Source organism: Coloeus monedula (assembly GCF_965178545.1).
Source record: "Coloeus monedula genome assembly, chromosome: 3".
Classification (NCBI taxonomy): domain Eukaryota; kingdom Metazoa; phylum Chordata; class Aves; order Passeriformes; family Corvidae; genus Coloeus; species Coloeus monedula.
This window is the reverse complement of record NC_138783.1, coordinates 68,671,047-68,688,910: the sequence shown is the minus strand read 5'-3', so window position 1 is coordinate 68,688,910 and position 17,864 is coordinate 68,671,047. Positions and strand designations below refer to the sequence as shown.

At 41.6% G+C, this 17,864-nt stretch overlaps 1 protein-coding gene across 8 annotated transcripts in view; it reads right to left on the bottom strand.

The window, feature by feature from the left end:
- Positions 1-17,864, bottom strand: part of LMO7 (LIM domain 7) — a 96,641-nt gene that overhangs the window by 71,111 nt on the left and 7,666 nt on the right. For 7 of the 8 annotated variants that reach the window (XM_082279120.1, XM_082279121.1, XM_082279123.1 and 4 more), the window contains exon 3: positions 3,088-3,194. The gene's annotated coding sequence lies outside the window, so the exon portion shown is untranslated. Of the gene's footprint in view, positions 1-3,087; positions 3,195-3,403; positions 3,481-17,864 lie in introns of those variants that run through there. The other variant, XM_082279122.1, reaches the window with a different exon arrangement.

The window sequence follows — 17,864 nt, the reverse complement described above, 5'->3', positions numbered from 1 at the left end:
GCATGCTCAGAAATAAAGCACAGGGAGAAAATAACTTTTCCTGCTGGGAAGGGAGCCTGCCCAGGTGGGACAGGATGGCAGTCCGATGGCAGTCATAAGCCTGAGGGCATATGACATCCCACAAGGTAAAAAGGGGATAGAACACATAACTGCCAGGCAGCAGAGACAGGAGAGGCACATGGAACACGACTTCACAGAGCTCATCCACCTCAAAAGGTAAATGTGCCTCCTGAGGACCTTCCCAGCACCAGAGGAGTCAGATCAATTAAACAAGTGCGAGAGGGACAGAGATGCAACCTCCCAGATAGTGTGAAAGACTGGTTTTGCTCTTACATAAGATGACAACTCTCGTGTCCTCCTTAGCAGCAGAAGCAGACCCACCCTTTTAATGGTACCTTCCTCTGACCAATTTTCTGTATCCAAGGCAAATCAAGCACCTTTGTCATGCCGGACAGTCCATGCATGTGTCCTACCAGCACCCTATTCTCTGCCATCGCAGCCTGTTAAGCTGACTTTTCTAAGCACCAGTTTATTTAATCTATTTTGGGTAGATAAAAAAACATGTGCTAAGAGTGGTGCAACAGCAGAACACAGCAGTCCTCTTGTGGTGTCAAAATACACACTGCTTGAGGCACACGTTAGTGTTATCCCATACAACATATCACAGGTGCTTTAAGATGTGGGCAATTAGCCTCAGGTGATATAGCAGCAAAATGAATTTGCTTCATGAATGAATGAATGAATGTTAGAAATCCAAAAGTTAAATGAAATGTTTTAAATTGGTCAGCAGGTAAAATGTTTTCCTTTTTTGTGACAAGATATTATTTACTACTAATTATGAAACTAGAGTTAGCAGAGGAAAACAAAAAAGCAAGACATCAAATAGTACCCCTTTTCTGAGAACTGGCATCCTACAAGTTTTGAAGACATTGGTGATTCCTCTTGAATGTATGAAATTATGTATTTCTATTAAATAATAAAAAGACACATCAGATAAAATTCCAGATCAGACAGCATTTCTCTCCTGACACACATATAAATCTGTCTGAAAATCCTCTGAGGAATAGTTTGTCCTCTGGGTAATCAAATTATTTTTATAATTAACTTCTCAATGGAGAGAGTTCTCTTCGTGTAACTTATTTCCTTCATTTCTTGGAATAAAATTTCCCTCCCATCCCTCTCCAACCTCCTAAATACATCAAAAGGGCTCATATAGTTAGGACACCACTTTACAGCGTGCTCAGATAGAGAAGTTTTGAATTACTCTGTAAGCATTTAATACACACCGTGGGACTGTCATATGATATATAATGTGTGGAGAAGCAAACTCATACTGAAACAAATCACAAGAACACAGTTGTATGGCTGGCAGCTCTTTTGACTCTAGCCCAGACCCCCTGCATTGCTGTCCATAAGAAGTACTCAATAGTTAAATCTGCTTTTTTGAAAAACACTAATTAAACCATTGCTGAGGGGGTACAATGTAAAACCCCTGTTGCCTCGTGACAACTTCAAATTCCAGCCTTACTCTCTGCTCATGGAGCCGGGAAGGGAACTGGTGGTGCTGAAAGGACCCAAAAAAGCCTCGGTTACAGATCCACTGGATGAATTTCATGGCTGACCTCACTTGGGTGCCGTGGTTTAACGTCGGGACAAGTTGGACAACACACCTTGCACAACAGTTTGCTATCTCGACCTCCCTGGGGCTCCAGCTTGTCGCTACTGACGCCGTTGAACACCAGCTCCTGACTGCCTCCAACCCTTCCCAGCCATACCCTTGGAGCAAACCTCCACCAAAATAACTTTTGCTAGGGCTTTGTGGATAATTTAAGCACGGCAGAGGTTACCAGCCCTCAGGCTTTTGGCATGACGTAGGAACCAGCAGAGAGAATACCAACATCCTGGAAGGGTGCCAAGTCCCTAAACACCAGATTAGTGAGAAATTACGTTTCGGGTATGAGTCAAAGACTGGAAAATACGTTGCCATCTCATGTATCAGACCTCAAAACAGTATGAACTTTCATTCTGAAACCAGGCAGAAAGCATGTCAACAGGCTACCACCTGATCCACCTACAAGAGATTTCTTTCTAATTAAAGCAGTTACATGACATTTCACGGGGTTTTTTTTCCTTGTATTTACAGAGTTATTACTGCCTGTTCCTCTTTGATAAAACTGGTAATTTAAGACAGGAATCAATCCTTCACATTCAACTTGACAGGTTTCCAGAAAAACCCACAAAAGATTTTTTTTTTTTTTGAGACAATAAATTCACCTTTTGTCCCAATATAATAAAAACAGTTCATACTGTAACAAATCAAGATGCCCTTGGATGATTTTTGCCTTGGCTCATTTATTTTAAAACATCTGTCTATATAGTAAAGTTTCACCTTAATCTCTCAGAAAACTGGTAATAAAATTCTTATTAGGAGACACAGCAATCCTGAAATATGAAAATCCACTAATTATATTTCAGAACGAAGCCACTTCTATTTCACAGGAAAACTCCCACCTCCGTAAACATGCCAATTACTCTTTGTGCAATTCAGTACTTAATTTCCACTCACACACACACACACCCCTTGACAGGGGATGTGGCACTCAGAGACAAACATCTGATTAATATTTGGAGTGGCAAAACCAGCAGTCCTTAAGGAACACTGTACCTAAGCCTCAAATCCATTTGGGTAAATAACAGAAGTACCACAACAGCCTTTCAGATTTACATTGGTAATCACAAATCATAAAGAGAAGTGATGCTTTTGATATCATCTAACAATTTTTCTCTAAGTCTAAAATAAGCTGAACAGTTTCCATCTCATATTAAATGTTGTAAATATTCATTAACAATTAGTTTGCTTGTAAGGCAAGTATTATTATAATAATATTTCATTTTTTAATTACATTTCTGCAAGTCTTATATACTAGCTTTAACAAGGCTTAAACCCTCCCCACAGTATTCAGAACTGCTCGTACCAGATTAAAAGAAGAATTTTCCATAGGCAAACATTAAAAAAAAAAAAAAAAATAGACTGTGAAAGAGCTTAGAGACAGAAGGAAAAGAAGAAAACAAAACCACAAAACTCACTTGACTGTAACTCGATTGGACAAATCCTGGAGATCTCCTGGGTGAAAAAGCTGAGCTTCTTTCAGTCCAATGTTCTCACACGCTTTCAGAAAAACATTTATATTATCCTGCAAAGAGAAGTAGAAAGCAGTTGCTCAGTTAAGAGCACTAAGCAGGTTTTGCAAGATGATTAGTGCGAGCCTTTCAATGTCAAAGTCCAGCTCACGTAAATAATACTAAAAAAGCAATCTTCTGGATCATAAACGCTGCTCGTTTCTCATGCACACAGGCAGGCTGGGCTGCGATCTCAGGGACTGAGGGGTATGTTAAAGATTACCTGGCATAAGGCAACAGTGAGCCAGTAGGCAGCAATCTCTACTTTGATGTCAGCTCTGCTCAGCAAACAAACGCCCTCTTCCTAGCTTTGCATGACAAGCCTCACCTCTTGCCTTTAAAAATAACTCCAGCTACTGACATTCACCACCCAGAAACTCTTGGCAGTGGGGGAAGAAGAGGAGGGACGCTCCGTTTCTATGCTCACAGACTGATGAGGGAATTCTGCACCTGGAGTCTGGGTTTGGTTGCTGAGAAAAGCTCTGGAGAGACAGAAACCAAACTGTATTCAGAGCTGCTGCTGCTGCCTCACTTGGGGGGGTTTCTCTCCTTCGAGTTCCTCCCCTTCCCACATCCACACCCCCACCTCCCCAACTTCACACCAATCTGTAACAAAATATAGGTGCAGCACCCACTCACTGCACCTGCTACAGGATCGACTGACCCATGAGAGAAATGCTAAAAAAGAATAAATCTAATGATATATAGAGAGATTATACAACCTGTGATCTCTTTCCACTTCATAAACAGTGGGCAATAGGCAAGAAATTCCTTCTCGTTAAGGCGGAATGCTATCAACAACAAAAGAATGTGCCCTCTTGTGCACTTGCTTCCTTCAGCTGGGAGCCAAAGGAAAAGGTACACGAAGTTACTTAATTCATAAGCTACACACAGCCCTGTCATTAAGAGTTTGTAAGTCAAGGTGCTGGTATCAGTTTCACAGTAAGGGAAAGCTCTGCTTCAGCAATTTAATATGCTTTAAACTTTTTTTTTGGACATATAATCACAGGATGTAACAGATATTCCTTCATTTAAAATTCATTTTTAAAAAAACATCTACAAAGAAAATAACAGCTGCTTCTAATATAGAAAGTAAAACAAACCCAAGAATCCCCACAACCTTCTGTTTTGAAGGTCTCTGGGATTCTAGTATTCCTTATCAGTCTGTAAACATGGCTTAATTCAAGGAAAATATTTGAGCAAGGTATTCCCCGTGCAGGCTGTGGGCTCTGCATTACCACATCTGAAAGATCCCAGGTGTCTTACACCATGAAGGTTATGCCCCAAGGCCTGATGAGAGGTGCCATGGTTAGGGCTGCCCTGCTGCAGGGGGTGCAACATGATGGCAAACATGGGGGACACAATGTGGTGGCAGATGAGAGGAGGGAGCTGGAAGGATGGAGGACAGGCAACCTCACGTATGCCCAGGCACTGGCCCCTGCAGTGCCCCGGGGCTGCCTGCACATTTGACCAGCAAAGAGCTTCATGCTGTGAGATGAAGCCTCAGAAGGGGCACTTATTTTTCCTTTCCATGCAATGCCCCTTTTTTCTTTCCATGCAGCATGGGGAAAGCTGGCTAGATGTGTCAACTTTATTCAATTAATATTTGAGTGTCACATTAGTACCAAAACAGCAAGGACTTGAAAAGGCATCATTTCCTCTGCATGGAAGAAGCAACAGGCTACAGTCTCATTGCAAGAAGAGGAACTACTTGCTAAACACTGATTAGGTCAGTGTTCAGGGGGCTAGGGAGTCTAATAAACTGGAAAGTAAGGCACAAGAAGAAAGCAGCGGAGCAAAAAGAATGAGTAACTCCAAGGTAATGAATTGGAGAGACACCAACAGCAGTGAAGGCAACATGGTCTGATCAGTGTGACCAGTCACCACAGCTCAGAGCAAACTCCCAAACCAATGGGTTATGTCAACCACAGTGCTGCAAATGAGCACATTGTGCACGTAAACAAGGAAGAAGAGTCCGATTTAGAAAAATAGATGTCGTCTACACCCTGAGAGCAACAAAAACAAAGCAGAGGAGTTGCTCATCAGTGGTTGCTTGGCTGCACAACCACGAAACTGTTGGCACAGGAGAGAATTACTTTTGAAGGTGTTTCAGCAATTAAACCTATCAAGCATCAACCTCCTGAAAAACAGCACTTACAGCCCCCGAGAACACCATAGCTGACAGGAGTCAAGACCATCAGGAATGGGGTCAGAGGCAGGGAGAGATAACATGGAAGGCAGAACACCGTTAGTCATGGCACTCACATGCAGGATAAAACATGGTTCAAAATCTCCCTTCCTTCAGCTCCCAAGCCAGAAGTTTGATCATACCTGCCATCTCACAGGTTACTGCCTCAAGACCAGCTGTTCTGCATTCAGGGCCTAGAAATGACCCTAACAGCATCAAGAGGTGACATATCCAATAGGCTATTTATCAGGTTTGGATATTGACACAAAAAGGTATCATTTAAACAAATCAGCACCTCTAAATACTGTCCTTGCAAAGTTATTCTTGACCATTCCTAATCATCTTCGTTAATCAGCAAAGCCACAGGTCCCAAAATAGCTAGCAGCCATTTTAAACTCTATCAGAATAATGAATGGGAAGATGAATTTTAAATAGCACCACAGAAATAAGTAGAAAAAAAATTACAAGTTCTCAACCTTGCAATTAAATTTATCATTAGAAGTGCGAATGGGAACATTTTTCAGTGATTAATGCACTCAAATATAGAAACCATGACACTATTCCTTTTACCAATGCAACTGTACTTTAGCAAGACTAATGGTCACTGCCACTGCAGCTTCAAAGGACATATTGTAATCTGAATCTCATCACACTTCACAAAAACGGTTCTATTTAAACATCCAGACCTCAAAATCCTGGAGAAGCACAACACACCATACCTATCTCTAGGGTGACAAAAGTCACTGATGAGATGTGCTTAAGAGAAAAAGGTTCATCCACCACCCTCCTCTGCCACCAAGGGGTTCCCAATCTCTGGAAAAAGGAGCAGGCCATTTAAATTTAAGAAAAACTCAAATTAGCAGAGAAGAAGGATTATGATGATAAGGGGAGATGAGGGACTTAAGACAATGAAAACTGGAGAATTTTATTCCATTATACCAATAAAATGGATCACGAGAGGCAATACTAGTACCACCTATCAGCACAAGAGAAGCAAAGCCAGAAGGGGAGCGAAGAGCTGCCCGTTTCAAAAGCAAGGATCCATTGTCAGGCAGATCAAATACATTTTTGCAGAAAACATAAGGTTCTTACCATTATTAGAGGATGCTCTTGAACTAACAGGGATAAAATAATCCAGTTAATTTTTGTTTGTGTTATTAACAGAACTCAATCACTGCATTTCCCTGAGCATCTGAAGTTGGAATTAGCATCATAGAATTACAGGTTTTAAAACACAACAAAAATAAGGCCTGAAGTCTAAACCACAAAATTCAAGTGTAATTCATTTCTGGTATGCTATTACTACTTCTAAGTGTCTTGGTGAGAGGGAGCAGGGAGGTTGGAATGAAACTATGGGTAGGGCTGGTTTTTTCCCCCAAATGATGTGCATGATGGAACAGCAGAGCATTTCAAATGTTCCCAGCATGGCTTGAGTTTTCCACATGCTGTACAGACTTTTTTAAAATGCACAACATAGAACACTGACTAGATAGAGCTATTACCCTTCAGTATTCCATTTTTGCCTCAAACTTCAAAGTGAACCACACCCAAAAGCTCTGCAAAGTCATAATGTGGGAGAGACAGAGCTGCCAGTGGGAAGCAGGTCATCCACAAGCAGCCTTTTAAATACTGCTGTTCAGGGAAAAGGCAAACAATACTGCACACTTTCAGCTATGTACCTGACTTTCTGGTCCCCATGGGGCATCACTAGACATAAACCCCTCCCTCTGCCTGTTGTTAAAGCATTTCCCTCTAACCAGTGCTTTGAAGGAGCCGAGATGACATCTCCACATTGAAAATGAGGCTGTGGTTCACACTCTCCTTCCAGCATCCAAGCAGAGCAGGACTGCCTCTCACTCCTGCAACCCCATGGACATGAGGAAGGAAAAGAGCTGAGTCTTTCCTGTCCTTCACTTGCTGGTCCTCAGTGCTGCTCCTGATCCTAGGCCAGGGGCTGGGAGGCTGTGCCAGAGCAGATGAATGTGAGGGGAAGAGCAGGGGTGATGCTGCAGGGCTCCTCAGCCCTGTCACTATGCTCCAGACCACAAAGAAGAAAGAAGCCTGTTCCGCTATGGGGAAACACAAGAATACGGACACCGTCCCTTAAAAAAAATCACAATATTAAAGAGCAACTTAAAAAAAAAATTAAAAAAAACTGAGGCAGTGGGCAGTGGTTCTGCGTTGCACCTGTGATCAGCTCCTAATATATGTCACCTTGGCAAGAACTTGAAAGAAAAAGGGCTGGTGAGGTGCTGGTGGTGGTAGGGAAGTACAGAGCTTCCTCAACACCTAAAAAAAGGAGGAAAAAGAGCACTTTTAAACCAGAAAAAATAAATTAGCATGAGCAGCAGGAAAGTAAGAAAAAAGACAAAAGATGCAAAAAGGATCAAGAAAAGGCTGATATTAAGAAGGAAAAAACCCCAAAGCCACCAACCTGAGAAGGGACATAAGAGTGTGTAAAGCAGAAACAGCATTTTTAATGTTTCTAAAGTAAGAATTAATTAAAAGAGGTCTCTCCATAAGAGAATGTAGATACCATCTTATTTTGGCTACTTACATGCAACGCGATGTCACACTAAATTTGGCTTGTGTAACAGAGCTGCACTTTTATTTAAAAAAAATCTCTCATTATCATGATTATCTGGGTGGGACAGGAATATTAATTTAAACAAGTGTGTAAATACATTTTCTTTCTTTAGGGTGCAGTCATGCTGTGTGGTAAGCCTGGTCTTCTCCCTAGTTAACTGTTTCTCTGAAGCCCTGCATACGCACCAAAACACAATGAAATCTCATAGGCATACAAGTTATGGCACATCTTTCAAATCACTTGGCAACTGGGATAAAAACCCAATTTAACTAACATGGTATTTTTCTGTTTTTCCTGGGTATATCAGCCAATAAAAGACAGTACTCTAGGTTGTCTCCTATTCTGATAGAAATACCTGCTGTTTCAGTCAAACCCCTTATTTCTACTGCTATTCAAGCTCCGGTTTGGAGGGGAGAGTTGGGGAGGAGGGTGTTTGGGTGGGTTTTTTGTGGGTTTGGGGAGGATTTTAAGGGGTTATTTTCTGAGTATGGAGGGGATGGTACCCTATGCTTGAAAGGCTACAAAACATATTTGCACTAAAGTGTTACGTCATCATCCAGACCATGATTTGGTGCCAGAATTTTTTTTTTCAGTTTCCAGGCTTCCAAAAAGAAATTAAAAAATTAAAAAAAAAAAAGACAAAACCAACCAAGTACGTATAGCGCCTAGCAACAAAAACTTTTGACATTTTAAGAAGAGAGATTGATGCATTTTTTTGGCTACAGAATTCTGAAAATCATTTGAATAGGTCACATTTAACAGGCATTTTTCCTTAGTACTACATTTATCAAGACATTTAGTCATCTTGAAAGCTTACAGTGTGTCTCCAACTCTGCCTTCATGACAAACCCTCTTTATTGGCACCGTCATTCCCTTATGCAAGGACATTTTCCATCAAAAACACTGGTATTTTTTTAAAGTAGAAAATATTTTTCATATGCACAGCATTATACCGTCCACTCAAGTTGGCTCAAATCAATCTAATGCAGAATTTAGAGCTGCATTTGGCAGCAGCATCACTGCACAGCTACGCTTTGTTTATACTCAGAGGTGGGGTAAAAGGAAAGAAACCTACAGCAGGAGCCCGTTGAACAAGTTGGGTGACTTGCTCTTCCTCGGAGGTATGTTTCGGTTATTAGCCCTGGCTGCGGGTGCAGGTGGGGGCAGAAGGGGTGAGAGGATAGGAGGGAATAGGGCTGAACACCAACCTTGTGATCTGACCGCAGGCCTAGGAGCCAGGAACTCCCCATTACCACCTTGGCCTTGAATGTCAGGATGTTCGGTGCCCATTACCCACCCATCCCATCTGTAGACTGTGATCCCAGCTCCCTGTATTTCTCTGAAGGCCAACAGTTTCAACCTTGAACCAAATACAGAAGGAGGAGTGGATAGAATCCCTAAACAGCTCTTTTACTCCCTTTTCGGACCCAAAACTAAAAATAGTAATTAAAACAATCATCCTGCAGACATAATTTGACTTAGAGTGACCTCAGGGCTTCTGTTCAGTAAATTATCCCACCTATAACAGAATGCACAGAGCACTGTGTTGGCCAAAGATCAGAAACTGCGTTAATTGCTTTGCCACTCCCCTCTGCGCACGCCCTTCATTGCTTTTCCACACTGGGTAGAATAATAAATTACTGTGATCCTTGACACAGGGATTCCCTGCCCCAGCTTTATGCATGATTACAGATACTAAATCTTTAATGATTCACTGCCAGCTTTCCTCTCGAAAAACAGGTGTTCCTGCTGTGAGAATGCAGGAATGAATCTTTGTGCACAAACTTTGCCGTTACCTTGGTGCTGCCAGTATCAATAGCTGTAGATCAGCCAGGAAGAGGAGGAGCATTCCCCTTCACCATTGCGACCATTATGGAAACCCCATTTTAAAGCAGCCTTAGGTAAAGAATCATCCTGGTTTCGGGCAAGAAGGTCCATCTGTCTCCCGAACCCCAAGTCCATCTGCAGTGACTGCAGCTGGTTATGATTCTCTGTAAGACCAAGGTGTATATTGAGGGATCTTCCCCAAAACTTGTTATTCAGGTCCTGGCACTGCCCACCACCAGGAGTAATGGCCAGCAGAAGACATCTCTGCTCAGCCCACCTCACTGCCGGCAACCTCTCACAGCACTGAGCTCCACAGTTTCTTCACAATGGGAGTAACTGGATGAAGGATAACACACAGGGGAAATTAATGTGGGTTGTTGGGGTTTTTAAACAGGACTTCTGAGTTGACAGCTTTTAAGGTGTTTAACACAAGAAAGGACCAACTGTCTTCAATGACTCAAAATGTCTCCCAGGCTGGTATCTCTAACCATGCTACAGCATAACCTTGCCTATGACATTACAGACGTATATCACAGCAACAATGGGTACCGAATGAGCCTTTTATTGATAAGAGAGTGAATATCAGGTTGTAAACTGCAGGTGTGTTTTTGGGATGTCACCGCTACCAAATAAGGCCATCTGGAATGGAGAAGGACAAAAGTACAGCAGGCTGGCAGACAAGCCTTGTTAATAGAGCTCATCTACTCACAGGCATTCATATTGTAATTAAAATATAAGTTTGGAAAGCCAGTATGGAAGAACTAGCCTGGACTATTTCCTTGTTTAGACAAGCCTTAACTTTCCCACCAGTTAGCTGCATTCCAATCAAAGTCAAGGGGAAAAAAAAAATAAAATTGAAGTGATATGCTTTACACCCCAAACAGTTTATACAAAACAGACTCTGCAAGCAAAGTGTCCTAAATACTCCAGTGCCAAGTACTGGAATGACAGTAATCCACTTAAAGGTGAAACTCCCCTGAAGCCTAATGAGTAATAAAAGAAGTAAAGACCTCTTGCTCTTGAAACACAGTTTTGGCAGAGCTTGCTTTCCTCCTCCACCAATTCCCTTTTTTTATTTGTATGCATAGGTTTTTTTGTTTTGCTCACACAGGTTAACAACTTGATATAGGTGAAATTCAGCTTCTTCATACACAGGACTTGAAACAGCCTCAGAGCTGCAATTCATGTGGCCCCTGGTTTTTGGACAATTACTTAGTACTTCATTCTTCCTAAGAGAGCATTTGGGAGGTTCCCCTTAACTTTGCTTCCCTCAAGAGCCAAGCATCTTTTGTTTCTTAACAGGAGTAGCACCCTAGTACTGTATCTAATTCTTGCTGCCCTGCCATGGGCTTATCCTGTGCTGTTGAGAAGCTTTCCCAGCACCCTGGATCAACAAGCTGGTTTGGAGATGCCCTGCGTTGGAGCCCACCTGAACCCCCGCATCAGTGCCAGGCTTGCTCACGCCCCTCCCCACCCTCCTGCCATGCAGACAGCAGCTTGGTCACCCCAGCTGAAGCAGTTCAGCACCCTGCCTTTGGCAGCACTTGTTGCTGGTGGTGTTGTTAATAGCTCTTTCTCATATCTCACTGGAGGAGGGTGATTCAGCACAGACACATGGGCGCGGAGGTGTTCAGACAGGCGTTAGGAGATGTGGTATGACGATTTTGTACCAAACAGAAGGGTAAATAGCATAGCTGCACAGCTCCACCACTGATACTGCAGAAAAAGTTACCACCGCTGCAATTAACATCTACGTTCTTTGAAAACTGCCTTGAGTTTTAAACACCTCGCATTGATAAATATCCGAAAAGCCAGAGGTGGGGGGGGGGGGAAGTACTCTAGTGTCCACCTTATGAAGATTTAGCACAAACACTGAGTGCTGCAAGGAATCTCAAATCTTCACTTCCTTGGCAAAGGCAGGAGAAATCAGATTATGCATGTCACAAGTATGAGTTAAGGTGTGTACTACTTCTACATGGTTGACATTTTTTTTCCAGTTAGGAAGGAATGTTCTTGACAAACACAGACAGTCATCAGTTACTTCAGAAATAAAAATAGCATACAAACAACAGAATATACCGCAGACTACAGCTGATTGAATTGATAAATGGACATTTCTTGCAGCTCATTTGGCAACCGTATTTATGTGTTTTGTTAAGTGGCAGCAAGCTCAGGCAAAAAGGGTAATACTTTTTCAGAGCTTTGGTTTAGAGCAGGAGGAGGGACAAAAATTTTCCATATTAGAAAGTTCTTGCTGCCAATCATATTACTTTATAGTCAGTTGACAATGTTTTTAAAAACTAAATAATTACTTAGCATTTTGATATCTCGTCCCAGCAATACACTAAAAGCATTGGTTTGGAAGACTGATCTCATTCAAAGCATCCCAAAATACTGCTTTTGATTCAGAGATCAACCAGCAGGCACAGCACTTATTGTCCCCCTGACAAGAGGCCAGGGCAAGTAGCTGAACCACCATTTCTTGGGGTCTGCATCCATACACTTTCTCCCCACTTCTTATGTCTCCTAGACACATTTCAGTTCACCATCACCCACCTAAAACCTGTCAAATTCAACCCCGTGTCTGGGTTTCACTCTGTCTGATCGATGTCTTGGGCAGCTACTAAAAATGTCACAAAGAGTTTTCATCAACCTTCTCTTTCCCCACACCCTACATTTCAAAGTGTTTAGGCAGCAACAGAAAACAATTAAAGGAAATTCAGAGCTAAGGCTGAAACATACCATATGTTTTCAAGCAGAGGAGCACAAAACATCAGTAAACCACTGCCGAGATTACATACTCCCACTATCAGGCATGGAAAGACTACAGAACAATGTCATCTCTAACTATTAATAACCATACTTCCTTTCTAGCACACAACCCTTTCTTCTTAATTGTCTGCTAGGGGTATTTCCACACAAGCCACATTCCTCTTTCCCGTAAGACAGCAAAAAGAGTACCAACAGTGATTTATAGTTCCATGTACATTCCTATCAGGTTTTGCATTACTCCTGACATTTGCTAATTTTCCCTTTTCTTGGTTTACAGTGTAGTCAATGAGAAAACTGGACTGAAGTCAAGATTGCACCCCTACCCTACAAGTGCTGATTAACCTCAGCACTAAGGCCACTAAAACTCTCACTAACCACACTCTACTATCTTTAGGTATAGAATTGAAACAATGGTAAAGAACTCTTTGCGAAGTACTCCAAGATCTGACACATTAGCAACTTCTTATATAAGAAGAAGCAAGACTTTTCTTATTTTAACTATTTAAAAATCAGGTCTCTAAAATGCTTCATAAATTCATAAAACCAGAAAAAAAAATCATAACTTGTTTTGGGGTTTTTTTTAAACAGAATTTTCATCCCAGTTACTGTGGCCATCATGTTCCCAAACTTGAAGGAACATCTGCTTAAGCGTTTGAGGTAATGTAAAATTCAGTAGTTTCAGTTGCCAATAGAAACACATTTACTAATTTCCAAATTGCATTTTTCTGAGCACTGACAAAATCTCACTAAAATACATCACATAAGAAATGTAACACTTTATCTGATGGCCACATTTGAAATACAGTGCTGTGTCAATTCCCAGGTGAAAAGATTTTTTTCTCATACTAGTAACATGGGATCGTAGAATGATTTGGGTTGGAAGGGACCTTAAAGATAGTCTTAGTCCAACCTGCCTGCACTGAACAGTGACATTTTCAACTAGATTAGGTTGCTCAGAGCCCCATCCACCCTGACCTTGAATGTTCCCAGGGATGAGGCATCCACTATGCCTCTGGAAAAGCTGTTCCTGTACCTCACCACCCTCACAGTAAAGGATTTTTTCCTTTCATCTAATCTAAATTTATCCTCTTTTTACTTAAAACCATTACAAGAAGTAATCACAACAGTCCCTTCTAAAAAGTTTGTCCTTATCTTTCTGATAATTTTCCTTTAAATATTGAAACATAGAGCCTTCTCTTCCCAGGCTGAATAACCCCAACTCTCTCCGCCTGTCTTCATAGGAGAAGGGCCCTTCTCTGGACCCTCTCCAACAGGTCCACATCCTTATAACCAGATGCAGCACTGCAGGTGGGGTCTCACCAGAGCAGAGCAGAGGGGCAGAATCCCCTCCCTGGCCCTGCTGCCTACACAGCTTCGGATACAGCCCAGGACATGTCTGGTTTTCTGGGCTGTGAGCGCCCATGGCTGGGTCATGTCCACCCTCTCACCCACCAGCACCCCCAAGTCCTTCTGGGCAGGGCTGCTCTGTATCTTATATTGATACTGGGGGGGTTGCCCCAACCCAGGTGCAGCCCTTGCACTTGTCCTTGTTAAACCTCCTGAGATTCCCACAGGCCCACTCCTCGAGCTCATCCAGGTACTCCCGAATGGCATCCCATCCTTTAGGTTTGTCAACTGCACCACTCAGCCAGCTTGGTGTCATCTGAAAATGTGCTGAGGGTGCCCTTGATCTCTTTGTGTCATTGATGAAGATATTAAACAGAACTTGTCCAAGCAAGAATCTCTAAAGGACATCCCTTGTCAGTAATCTCCCTCTGGACATTAACTACGACCACTACCCTCTCTGTGCAACCATCCAACCAATTTCCTATCTATCAAATGATCCACCCATCAAATCTCTCTCTGTCTCCAATTTAGACAGGAGGGTGTTGTGGGGGACTGCATCAAGGCTTTACAGAAGGCCAGATAAGTGACACCTGCATTCCTTCCCTTGTCCACTGATGCGGTCACTCCATAACAGAAGGCCAATAGGTTGGTGAGGCAGGACTTGCCCTTGGCTGTCCCAAATCACCTCCCTGTTCTCCATGTGCCTCAGCAGAGGTTTTAGGAGGAGCTCTTCCATGATCTAAACAGGCACAGATGTGAGGCTGATTGGTCAGTAGTTCCCAGGATCCTCCTTTCTACCTTTTTCAAAGATTGGTACAGTGTTTCCCTTTTCCTGTAAATTTCTTGCTTTCCACAAGAAAAAGGAAAATAACAGTTTTGGGAAGTTTTTTCACTTGCAGCATAAGAAGAATATTGAACAAGAAGAACTACTACTATAAAGAGGAACATGCCCTCATTCCTACCATCCAAAGTACTCCTAAGCCTGCATTAAACATATAAACTGCCTTATAAAGGAGAGCACATTGGATGCAGGGCATGAATTTGGGCAGATCATACCCACTTTCACTTTCTTCCTCTTCAGTTTTATATATATTGAACTTCAGTCATAAGAAACACCCACTGCTATTGCAAAACAAGTTTCCACTCATGTAAGGATTACTCAAAGTAAGAAGTCTCTTAAAATACTTGTCTTTCTGAATTTCCCAACAACTTGCTGAGCATACTTATCCAGAAATCAGGTAATGATGCCTCTTTGGTTTTGTTTACACATTTAAATTAACACCTTTCCAGAAAAATACAGGTATCACCTTGTGCCTTGCCTTAAGAAAAGCAATACCAGATTAATCAGCTTCCTGGTGAGTGATCTCAAATAGGACTTTGGCAGCTTCACTCTTCGCAGGGCTGCATATGCACTCACCCGGTACGTCTGAATGTACAGGCCACTGACAAATCAAAATCCCATGACCCAGATCAGCCACAAGAGAGGGCCGTGGTGATGCCATGAAGATTTTTTGTCTTTTCTTTTATACCCCTGTTATACCTTTCTGCAACTTCTGTATTCTTAGTGCATTTTGGCTACATTCTTGGACTTGTTTGCCAAGCTGAGAGACTAAACATTTTAGAAGCTTCGTAGCTAGGGATCAGTGTGCCCCAGACCCCAAGGTCCTCTCCAGAACACGTTCTGTAAACTAAGATAGAACCATCCAGGAGAAGGTTCCTTGGGGAGGGGGGCTCACTCCAGCCTCTCATTGGAGAATCTTTGATAGATATGATAGATATCTTTGATAGATATACTAATTAGTAAGACATAATGTTATACCAGATCTTCTGGGGGTGAGCATTGCAGTGGGCATTGGGATGTGCTGGACCTGGACATAGTGCACCTAAGGATCCTTAAAATAAATACCAAGGTAAAATCCCTTTTCCCCTTCTAACCGTGTATGACTCTTGATTTTAAGACCAGGAAAAGGCATCAATGGAAGCAGGACTGAAGGCAGAGCCCACAGCCACCACATTAGCTGTAATGTGTTCTGTTACTCTTCAAAAAGGTGACTTAAACCTTCAGAAGAAATAGCAATGCTCCACTTCACTCAGTATTACTGCCTCATTGCTGAAAAAAACCAAAAAAATGGTCAGAAAAGCAAACAGAGCATGTCAAATACTTATCAGTTCATTAGTCAGATCTTGACCAAAATTTATGAGGCTATTTTTTACAAGCATTTTTGGACTTAATTGCCGCACAACCACCAGTCTATATTTTCTGATGTTCAGTAGTGAAGCAAAGCAAACAGCAGCTTTTATATAACTTACTCCATGTATTTGTGTACTTGCCCTTCCTCATTTTTCATGAGGAATGGAAAAGAGGAGGAGTTTCCTTATAATCAGTTTCTCATAGCAGACAAGACACCATTATTACTCTTGACTCAGATACTAGTCAAATTCACAGAGCCAGAATTTAAGATGAAAAAATAATTATTAAAAAATATATAATGCTAGAAGACAGAAAGGATGTATCAATATAAAGCAGAAAGGCTATATTAAAGACCATATGGTGAACATCAAGAGAAAGTAATCAGAATGAAGGAATGAAATTTGGAAGTAGAGGTGCTTTGAAAAAAAACCCAATTCATTTTAAATCAAATTAAAGCCTCTCATATATCATCAGAGATCTTAAATTTAAATAGAAAGCACAACTAATTTGATTCTAAGTAATCTAGAGAAGGAAGTTTGTAGCTGAATCCTAAATAAAACATACAATTGAACTAATCTGTACAATTGTGGACTCTACCTGAAAAATTGTTTTGAAAGTGTCTATAATAAAGTAAAAATTTCATCTGCATGCCATTCCCCTGAAACACAAGGAAAAAAAAAACACACCACCAGAAAAACCCATCACCCTGTCAAGAAAAGTTTCCCACAGAAAAGGAAAATTTGGCCAGCTCTCCTTGATGACAAAAGATAAGGAAATACCAGGGCGGTTCCATGATTTGCAAAGTGTTAGGCACAAAGGCACAGAAAAATATTTTTATTTTTTATGTTCTCCACCCCTTTCTTTATCTGCCCTTTCATTCTAGTTTAGCTTTCTATCATATTTCTCTCTTGTTACCTTTACTATTCCCTTTCCTGGTTTAGAAGGTACATGCCAATGATCTAAGTAACACTGTTTCAGGTGGTTGTCTTGGTGCAAGCATTATTAATACCTCCTGATACCTTCAATAAACACATTTTAGAATGGTGTCATACTACATTGCATTTAAGAGAAGCAATGCTGTTGGAGTAGCAGTTGTCAGAAGGATATGTTTCCTGTTGAATCAGGAAAATCTGCATGGAAAAGCATCAAGTGCTCTCCACCCTAAAGGAATACTAATTTCCCACTAGAAAAAAAAATCCCACTCTACAGTATTTCAGATAAACATGTTCAAACCCGAGACTGGCTAGAGATGCGCAGCTTTATGTGTGTGTGTGAATGGGAAACAAAAATTCATTTAAAAAAAACCCTTTCCCAAAGCTGAAAAACTGTATGAAGATGACGTTTTGTGCTCATGTTCATCCAGCACTCACACTGAGACTGTTAGCAACATCTCGACTTGTTTGAATTCGCAGACCAACTTGAAACAAAACTGCTAATGTCATTTCATTTACAGCTCTGAAAAAGCCAACAGCTTTCTATTCTGCCCTGTCGTACGATCACAGCCCTCATGTCTCTAACGTGAGAAAAGGCTTCCCAACCACAGTGCAAAGCATTGCACTTCCACCTTGCTCACAGGAGCTGCAAGCAAAAATAGATGGTCTTAGAAGACCAAATTGGTATCTTGCAAGGAAAAAATTGGTATAAGCAAGATTTCCACTCACTGCCCCTCTCCAAAGAAGGCACTGGCTCTTACCTCAGAGTCTTTCTTGGAGCACCCAGTCTCAGATGGAAACGTACCTTAACTAAAATTCTGCCTTGCTGAAGAGTGCACA